Source organism: Hypanus sabinus, unplaced genomic scaffold (genome assembly GCF_030144855.1).
Source record: "Hypanus sabinus isolate sHypSab1 unplaced genomic scaffold, sHypSab1.hap1 scaffold_1095, whole genome shotgun sequence".
Taxonomy (NCBI): Eukaryota; Metazoa; Chordata; class Chondrichthyes; order Myliobatiformes; family Dasyatidae; genus Hypanus; species Hypanus sabinus.
In genome coordinates, this window is record NW_026779152.1 from 100,001 (window position 1) to 110,000 (window position 10,000).

Genomic DNA, 10,000 nt, shown 5'->3' on the forward strand with positions numbered 1-10,000 from the left:
TCTCGTTCGTGACCGAGGATCAACGCTTCGGTTGCGTGGCTGCACGGGCATCTCTTGCCACTCTGGTCTTCGGACTTCCCCCGACTCTCTCGCCTTGCCTGTGCGGCGCGAGAGAGTGCTGCTGCGGCCGGCGCGCCCGTCCCCTGCACTCTCGGGGCCATGCTCGTCGCGGCGCCGCGCCGCCCCCTCTCGAGCCGCGTCGCTGGGTGGGGTCCGCACCCGCACCGCTCCTGCCGAGTTGGCTCTCGGGACGGTCGACGGTCGCCGCTCGCCTCCGACGGCCCGGGGCCAACGCCGCGCCGGTGAGCGCCTCGCCATCCCGCCCCGTCGTCCGCTCCGGTGAGGTCCGCACCTTCACCGCCTAGGTATGGAGCGCGTGTGTGCCTGCCTTCTCGGGATGGTCGACGGCCGCCCGCCCGGCCCCCGTCATTCGTGGGCGCAGCAGTCTCGTCCGCCGGCGGGGGAATCCGGCTGATCGATCGCGGTGCAAACGTGCGAATGCCCAACGTCCAATTCCGTCCGAAGCATGAAGACCTCGGTCGGTATCGGGCCGCCCCGCGGCAGACCCATCAACCCACCTCCGGAGATGGTAACGAGCCGAGCGTGGAAGTTCGCCGCACGTGTCGAGACCGTCGCTTCCACTCGGCCTCTCCCAAAGGTAGGACCGACCAAGCCGCATCGATCGGGGAACAGAGGTCTCCGCAGACGACACTCGCGAGGGCACCCGTGGCAGGCTGGTTCCCACACAAGTCTCCGTCACACAAAGTGCGTGCTCCCCTCCTAAAAGGCTTTTGGCTACCCGTCGGTCTGCCGGCCGTCGCCCACGGTTCCCGCTCAGACCCTGTCCGGAGCCCCTGGCGCGTCCTCGGACTTCCCGTCTGCCTTCACCTCGGTAAGCATTCAAAAGCCTTTTCTGTCTATAAAATCACTGTAAGTCGGAGCTCGCCTGGCCTCCCGCTTACTGAGTCCGAAATAACCCCCGAAAGGTTCACTTCGGCCTCCGCACTGTGTGTGTTGTGTTGTCTGTCTGTCTCGTGTGTCAACCGTACCACTGGAAATCCGTCTAAGTGCCTCTGGAAAACGTGTTCCCGAAAATCTCCGGGAACCCCGCCAATGCCCCCGTACAGAAATTGCATGTGTCAAGTCGGCGGGACGCCTGCCGGAAGTCCTGCCGGGCAGGTCGTACCTTGGCCCGGCCAGGCGGGGCAAATGCAACCTTCATAGCGCTCTCCGGGCCTAACTGGTTAACCGGCGCCGCGACTGACCGTACAACAATGACGTGTGTCAAACCGGCGGTAAGACGCCCGGAGCTCACGCCGGTCTCGTCGCACCTCGGGCCCGCCCGACGGGCTGGATCCGACCTTCACAGACTTCCGCCGTCAATTGGTTAACCGGCGCGGCGCCGGGAGCACGCGCCTCTGTCGGCGGTCGGCCCTCCGGTAGTGCCGCCGTGCATCGTCCGCTTCGGCCGGCAGCAGGGCCCCGAATCAGCCTTCATTCCGACTTCCGAGTTGGGACTTGGAATAATTTCGACTTCTGCCAAGGTCTCGGATCGGCGGTGGGACCTGCGGTAGTCCCACCGAAAATGCCGCCCCTCGGCCGGCACGGCCCTCCGAATACGTCCCCTCGCGGCTCACCGCAGCGGGACTTGGTCAGATTTTCGATCGGGCCGTAGCCCTATTTTTGGCGGAGGGACCTGCGGTAGTCCCACCGAAAATGCCGCCCCTCGGCCGGCACGACCCTCCGAATTCGTCCCCTCGCGTCTCCCCGCCGCGGGACTTTGTCAGAAAATCATTCGGGCAAGGTTTCGATTCGGCGGCCCGAGCACCGGTAGTCAGCCCGTATATGCTGCCCCTCGGTCGGCTTGGGCCTGCGGATACGTCCCGCTGACTGACTTCCGCCATTGGGAATTCGTCCGAAAATCCATACGGGCGACCTTGGGAAGCGTGCGGAAATACCGCCGCGCGGCCCGGGTTAACGAAGTGGGGAGGCCCGTAACGCCCGTCGACCACTCCTAAGTGGTCGAGAAAAACGCCTCCCCGTAAATCTCCGGAAACCCCGCCAATGCCCCCGTACAGAAATTGCATGTGTCAAAGGGGCGGCCGTATCTGACCCCGGCTGCCGAGCCTCTGGAACTCCTGCCCGGCTACGACCCTCAAATCCGACCCGCATCCAGACTTCCGGAGCGGACTCAGTTAACGAATTGCCACCGGGCAACTGGTTAACCGGCAGTTCTCGGACGGCTCGTTAGCCGTGCCGACCGACCCCCCCGGCCGTGCGGTGGAGCAAGACAACAGTCCCCGGGCGGGCAATCGAGTTCCCGACCGGGCCCTGGCAGATCGTTAACCGGCCCGACCGGGACAAGTCGTTAACCAACTTCGGCGTGACAAATGGTTAACCGGCCCGGCCGGGACAAGTCGTTAACCAACTTCGGCGTGACAAATGGTTAACCGGCCCGGCCCGGACAAGTCGTTAACCGACGTCGGCGTGACAAATGGTTAACCGGCCGGGCCGGGACAAGTCGTTAACCAGACCCGAGCCGGCACTTCGGTAACCGACCGGGTCCGGTGCTGTCATGCAGAACAGGACAGAGACTTAGGCAGCGGCCCGGCGCGGACAGTTCTTCCGTTCGCCGGCTCGGTGACAATTGGTTAACCGACCGGGCTCAGGCAAATCGTTAACCGACGTCGGCGTGACAAATGGTTAACCGGCTCGGCCGGGACAAGTCGTTAACCAACTTCGGCGTGACAAATGGTTAACCGGCCCGGCCGGGACAAGTCGTTAACCAGACCCCAGCAGGCACTGCGGTAACCGACCGGGTCCGGTGCTGACATGCAGAACAGGACAAAGACTTGGGCAGCGGCCCGGCGCGGACAGTTCTTCCGTTCGCCGGCTCGGTGACAATTGGTTAACCGACCGGGCTCAGGCAAATCGTTAACCGACGTCGGCGAGACAAATGGTTAACCGGCTCGGCCGGGACAAGTCGTTAACCAACTTCGGCGTGACAAATGGTTAACCGGCCCGGCCGGGACAAGTCGTTAACCAGACCCCAGCCGGCACTGCGGTAACCGACCGGGTCCGGTGCTGACATGCAGAACAGGACAGAGACTTAGGCAGCGGCCCGGCGCGGACAGTTCTTCCGTTCGCCGGCTCGTGACAATTGGTTAACCGACCGGGCTCAGGCAAATCGTTAACCGACTTCGGCGAGACAAATGGTTAACCGGCTCGGCCGGGACAAGTCGTTAACCAACTTCGGCGTGACAAATGGTTAACCGGCCCGGCCGGGACAAGTCGTTAACCAGACCCCAGCCGGCACTGCGGTAACCGACCGGGTCCGGTGCTGACATGCAGAACAGGACAGAGACTTAGGCAGCGGCCCGGCGCGGACAGTTCTTCCGTTCGCCGGCTCGTGACAATTGGTTAACCGACCGGGCTCAGGCAAATCGTTAACCGACTTCGGCGAGACAAATGGTTAACCGGCTCGGCCGGGACAAGTCGTTAACCAACTTCGGCGTGACAAATGGTTAACCGGCCCGGCCGGGACAAGTCGTTAACCAGACCCCAGCCGGCACTGCGGTAACCGACCGGGTCCGGTGCTGACATGCAGAACAGGACAGAGACTTAGGCAGCGGCCCGGCGCGGACAGTTCTTCCGTTCGCCGGCTCGTGACAATTGGTTAACCGACCGGGCTCAGGCAAATCGTTAACCGACTTCGGCGAGACAAATGGTTAACCGGCTCGGCCGGGACAAGTCGTTAACCAACTTCGGCGTGACAAATGGTTAACCGGCCCGGCCGGGACAAGTCGTTAACCAGACCCCAGCCGGCACTGCGGTAACCGACCGGGTCCGGTGCTGACATGCAGAACAGGACAGAGACTTAGGCAGCGGCCCGGCGCGGACAGTTCTTCCGTTCGCCGGCTCGTGACAATTGGTTAACCGACCGGGCTCAGGCAAATCGTTAACCGACTTCGGCGAGACAAATGGTTAACCGGCTCGGCCGGGACAAGTCGTTAACCAACTTCGGCGTGACAAATGGTTAACCGGCCCGGCCGGGACAAGTCGTTAACCAGACCCGAGCCGGCACTGCGGTGACCGACCGGGACCGGTGCTGACATGCAGAACAGGACAAAGACTTAGGCAGCGGCCCGGCGCGGACAGTTCTTCCGTTCGCGCCGGCTCGTGACAATTGGTTAACCGGCCCGGCTGGGACAAATCGTTAACCGACGTCGGCGAGACAAATGGTTAACCGGCTCGGCCGGGACAAGTCGTTAACCAACTTCGGCGTGACAAATGGTTAACCGGCCCGGCCGGGACAAGTCGTTAACCAGACCCCAGCAGGCACTGCGGTAACCGACCGGGTCCGGTGCTGACATGCAGAACAGGACAAAGACTTGGGCAGCGGCCCGGCGCGGACCGTTCTTCCGTTCGCCGGCTCGGTGACAATTGGTTAACCGACCGGGCTCAGGCAAATCGTTAACCGACTTCGGCGAGACAAATGGTTAACCGGCCCGGCCGGGACAAGTCGTTAACCAGACCCGAGCCGGCACTGCGGTGACCGACCGGGACCGGTGCTGACATGCAGAACAGGACAGAGACTTAGGCAGCGGCCCGGCGCGGACAGTTCTTCCGTTCGCCGGCTCGTGACAATTGGTTAACCGACCGGGCTCAGGCAAATCGTTAACCGACTTCGGCGAGACAAATGGTTAACCGGCTCGGCCGGGACAAGTCGTTAACCAACTTCGGCGTGACAAATGGTTAACCGGCCCGGCCGGGACAAGTCGTTAACCAGACCCCAGCCGGCACTGCGGTAACCGACCGGGTCCGGTGCTGACATGCAGAACAGGACAGAGACTTAGGCAGCGGCCCGGCGCGGACAGTTCTTCCGTTCGCCGGCTCGTGACAATTGGTTAACCGACCGGGCTCAGGCAAATCGTTAACCGACTTCGGCGAGACAAATGGTTAACCGGCTCGGCCGGGACAAGTCGTTAACCAACTTCGGCGTGACAAATGGTTAACCGGCCCGGCCGGGACAAGTCGTTAACCAGACCCCAGCCGGCACTGCGGTAACCGACCGGGTCCGGTGCTGACATGCAGAACAGGACAGAGACTTAGGCAGCGGCCCGGCGCGGACAGTTCTTCCGTTCGCCGGCTCGTGACAATTGGTTAACCGACCGGGCTCAGGCAAATCGTTAACCGACTTCGGCGAGACAAATGGTTAACCGGCTCGGCCGGGACAAGTCGTTAACCAACTTCGGCGTGACAAATGGTTAACCGGCCCGGCCGGGACAAGTCGTTAACCAGACCCCAGCCGGCACTGCGGTAACCGACCGGGTCCGGTGCTGACATGCAGAACAGGACAGAGACTTAGGCAGCGGCCCGGCGCGGACAGTTCTTCCGTTCGCCGGCTCGTGACAATTGGTTAACCGACCGGGCTCAGGCAAATCGTTAACCGACTTCGGCGAGACAAATGGTTAACCGGCTCGGCCGGGACAAGTCGTTAACCAACTTCGGCGTGACAAATGGTTAACCGGCCCGGCCGGGACAAGTCGTTAACCAGACCCGAGCCGGCACTGCGGTGACCGACCGGGACCGGTGCTGACATGCAGAACAGGACAAAGACTTAGGCAGCGGCCCGGCGCGGACAGTTCTTCCGTTCGCGCCGGCTCGTGACAATTGGTTAACCGGCCCGGCTGGGACAAATCGTTAACCGACGTCGGCGAGACAAATGGTTAACCGGCTCGGCCGGGACAAGTCGTTAACCAACTTCGGCGTGACAAATGGTTAACCGGCCCGGCCGGGACAAGTCGTTAACCAGACCCCAGCAGGCACTGCGGTAACCGACCGGGTCCGGTGCTGACATGCAGAACAGGACAAAGACTTGGGCAGCGGCCCGGCGCGGACCGTTCTTCCGTTCGCCGGCTCGGTGACAATTGGTTAACCGACCGGGCTCAGGCAAATCGTTAACCGACTTCGGCGAGACAAATGGTTAACCGGCCCGGCCGGGACAAGTCGTTAACCAGACCCGAGCCGGCACTGCGGTGACCGACCGGGACCGGTGCTGACATGCAGAACAGGACAAAGACTTAGGCAGCGGCCCGGCGCGGACAGTTCTTCCGTTCGCGCCGGCTCGTGACAATTGGTTAACCGGCCCGGCTGGGACAAATCGTTAACCGACGTCGGCGAGACAAATGGTTAACCGGCTCGGCCGGGACAAGTCGTTAACCAACTTCGGCGTGACAAATGGTTAACCGGCCCGGCCGGGACAAGTCGTTAACCAGACCCCAGCAGGCACTGCGGTAACCGACCGGGTCCGGTGCTGACATGCAGAACAGGACAAAGACTTGGGCAGCGGCCCGGCGCGGACAGTTCTTCCGTTCGCCGGCTCGGTGACAATTGGTTAACCGACCGGGCTCAGGCAAATCGTTAACCGACGTCGGCGAGACAAATGGTTAACCGGCTCGGCCGGGACAAGTCGTTAACCAACTTCGGCGTGACAAATGGTTAACCGGCCCGGCCGGGACAAGTCGTTAACCAGACCCCAGCCGGCACTGCGGTAACCGACCGGGTCCGGTGCTGACATGCAGAACAGGACAGAGACTTAGGCAGCGGCCCGGCGCGGACAGTTCTTCCGTTCGCCGGCTCGTGACAATTGGTTAACCGACCGGGCTCAGGCAAATCGTTAACCGACGTCGGCGAGACAAATGGTTAACCGGCCCGGCCGGGACAAGTCGTTAACCAGTCCCGAGCCGGCTCTGCGGTAACCGACCGGGTCCGGTGCTGACGGGCAGAACAGGACAAAGACTTAGGCAGCAGCCCGGCGCGAACAGTTCTTCCGTTCCCCGGCTCGTGACGATTGGTTAACCGACCTCCGGTCCACCCTCCGAAAGTGCCGCCCCTCGGTCCGAACGTCGCTCCCAACACGTCCCCCGGCTGCTCCCCGCCGCGGGACCTTGTAGGTTTTGAATTCGGCGGAAGCCGTAGTTTTGGCCGAGCGCCATAACACGAGCCCTAGCCCCAGCCCAAGCCCTAACCCATATCCTAGCCCTAGCCCTAACCCTAACCCTAACCCCAGCCGTAACCCTAACCCAGGCCCTAACCCTAACGCTAACCCTAACCCCCGCCCTAACCCTAAACCTAACCCCAGCCCTAACCCTGAACCTAACCCTAACCCTAGACCTAACCCCAGCCCTAACCCTAGCCCTGGCCCTAACCCTAACCCTAAACCTGGCCCGAACCCAATCCCCGGGCGGGCAATCGGTTTGCCCGACCGGGCCCTGGCAAATCGTTAACCAACGTCGGCGAGACAAATCGTTAACCAACGTCGGCGAGACAAGTCGTTAACCAGCCCGGCCGGGACAAGTCGGTAACCAACGTCGGCGAGACAAGTCGTTAACCAACGTCGGCGAGACAAGTCGTTAACCAGCCCGGCCGGGACAAGTCGTTAACCAACCCTAATGCGGCGGGACTTGGAATAATTTCGACGTCTGCCGAGGACTGCGATGGGCGGTGCGATCTCCTGTAGTCCCGACGGAGGAGCCGCCCCTCGGCCGGCACGGCCCTCCGAAGACGTCCCCTCGCGGCCACCCGCCGAGGTATGACGCGTGCGGACCTGCCAGGAGCACAACCCAAACCTTAAAACTAACCCTGGCTATAGCACGAGCCCTAGCCCCAGCCCAAGCCCCAACCCATATCCTAGGCCTAGCCCTGACCCTAGACCCAACCCTAGCCCTAACCCCAGCCCTAACCCTAAAGCTAACCCCCGCCCTAACCCGAGCCCTAGCCCCAACCCGAACGCTAACCCTAACCCTAACCCCAACCCCAACCCTAGCCCTAAACCCAGCCCTAACCCTAAAGCTAACCCCCGCCCTCACCCGAGCCCTAGCCCCAACCCGAACGCTAACCCTAACCCTAACCCCAAACCCAACCCTAACCCTAACCCTAACCCTAGCCCCAGCCCAAGCCCCAACCCATATCCTAGCCCTAGCCCTGACCCTAGCCCCAACCCTAACGCTAACCCTAACCCCAGCCCTAACCCTAACGCTAACCCTAATCCTAACCCCAGCTCTAAGCCTAACCCCCGCCCTAACCCGAGCCCTAACCCCAACCCCGACCCTAACCCTAACCCTGACCCTAACCCTAACCCTAACCCTAACCCTAACCCTAACCCTAACCCTAACCCTAACCCTAACCCTAGCCCGAACCCAATCCCCGGGCGGGCAATCGGGTTGCCCGACCGGGCCCTGGCAAATCGTTAACCAACGTCGGCGAGACAAGTCGTTAACCAGCCCGGCCGGGACAAGTCGTTAACCAGCCCGGCCGGGACAAGTCGTTAACCAACGTCGGCGAGACAAGTCGTTAACCAGCCCGGCCGGGACAAGTCGTTAACCAGCCCGGCCGGGACAAGTCGTTAACCAACGTCGGCGAGACAAGTCGTTAACCAGCCCGGCCGGGACAAGTCGTTAACCAACCCTAATGCGGCGGGACTTGGAATAATTTCGACGTCTGCCGAGGACTGCGATGGGCGGTGCGACCTCCTGTAGTCCCGACGGAGGAGCCGCCCCTCGGCCGGCACGACCCTCGGAAGACGTCCCCTCGCGGCAAGCCAGCCGAGGTATGACGCGTGCGGACCTGCCAGGAGCACAACCCAAACCTTAAAACTAACCCTGGCCATAGCACGAGCCCTAGCCCCAGCCCAAGCCCCAACCCATATCCTAGCCCTAGCCCTGACCCTAGCCCCAACCCTAACCCTAACCCCAACCCTAACCCTAACCCCAGCCCTAACCCTAACCCCAGCCCTAACCCTAAAGCTAACCCCAACCCTAACCCTAACCCTAGCCCCAACCCTGACCCTAACCCTAACCCTAGCCCCAACCCTAACCCTAACCCTAACCCTAACCCTAACCCTAACCCTAACCCTAACCCTAACCCTAACCCTAACCCTAGCCCGAACCCAATCCCCGGGCGGGCAATCGGGTTGCCCGACCGGGCCCTGGCAAATCGTTAACCAACGTCGGCGAGACAAGTCGTTAACCAGCCCTGCCGGGACAAGTCGTTAACCAACGTCGGCGAGACAAGTCGTTAACCAGCCCGGCCGGGACAAGTCGTTAACCAACCCTAATGCGGCGGGACTTGGAATAATTCCGACGTCTGCCGAGGACTGCGATGGGCGGTGCGACCTCCTGTAGTCCCGACGGAGGAGCCGCCCCTCGGCCGGCACGGCCCTCCGAAGACGCCCCCTCGCGGCAGCCCGCCGAGCTATGGCGCGCGGGGACCTGCCAGGAGCACAACCCAAACCTTAAAACTAACCCTGGCTATAGCACGAGCCCTAGCCCCAGCCCAAGCCCCAACCCATATCCTAGGCCTAGCCCTGACCCTAGACCCAACCCTAGCCCTAACCCCAGCCCTAACCCTAAAGCTAACCCCCGCCCTAACCCGAGCCCTAGCCCCAACCCGAACGCTAACCCTAACCCTAACCCCAACCCCAACCCTAGCCCTAAACCCAGCCCTAACCCTAAAGCTAACCCCCGCCCTCACCCGAGCCCTAGCCCCAACCCGAACGCTAACCCTAACCCTAACCCCAAACCCAACCCTAACCCTAACCCTAACCCTAGCCCCAGCCCAAGCCCCAACCCATATCCTAGCCCTAGCCCTGACCCTAGCCCCAACCCTAACGCTAACCCTAACCCCAGCCCTAACCCTAACGCTAACCCTAATCCTAACCCCAGCTCTAAGCCTAACCCCCGCCCTAACCCGAGCCCTAACCCCAACCCCGACCCTAACCCTAACCCCGACCCTAACCCTAACCCTGACCCTAACCCTAACCCTAACCCTAACCCTAACCCTAACCCTAACCCTAACCCTAACCCTAACCCTAGCCCGAACCCAATCCCCGGGCGGGCAATCGGGTTGCCCGACCGGGCCCTGGCAAATCGTTAACCAACGTCGGCGAGACAAATCGTTAACCAGCCCGGCCGGGACAAGTCGTTAACCAGCCCGGCCG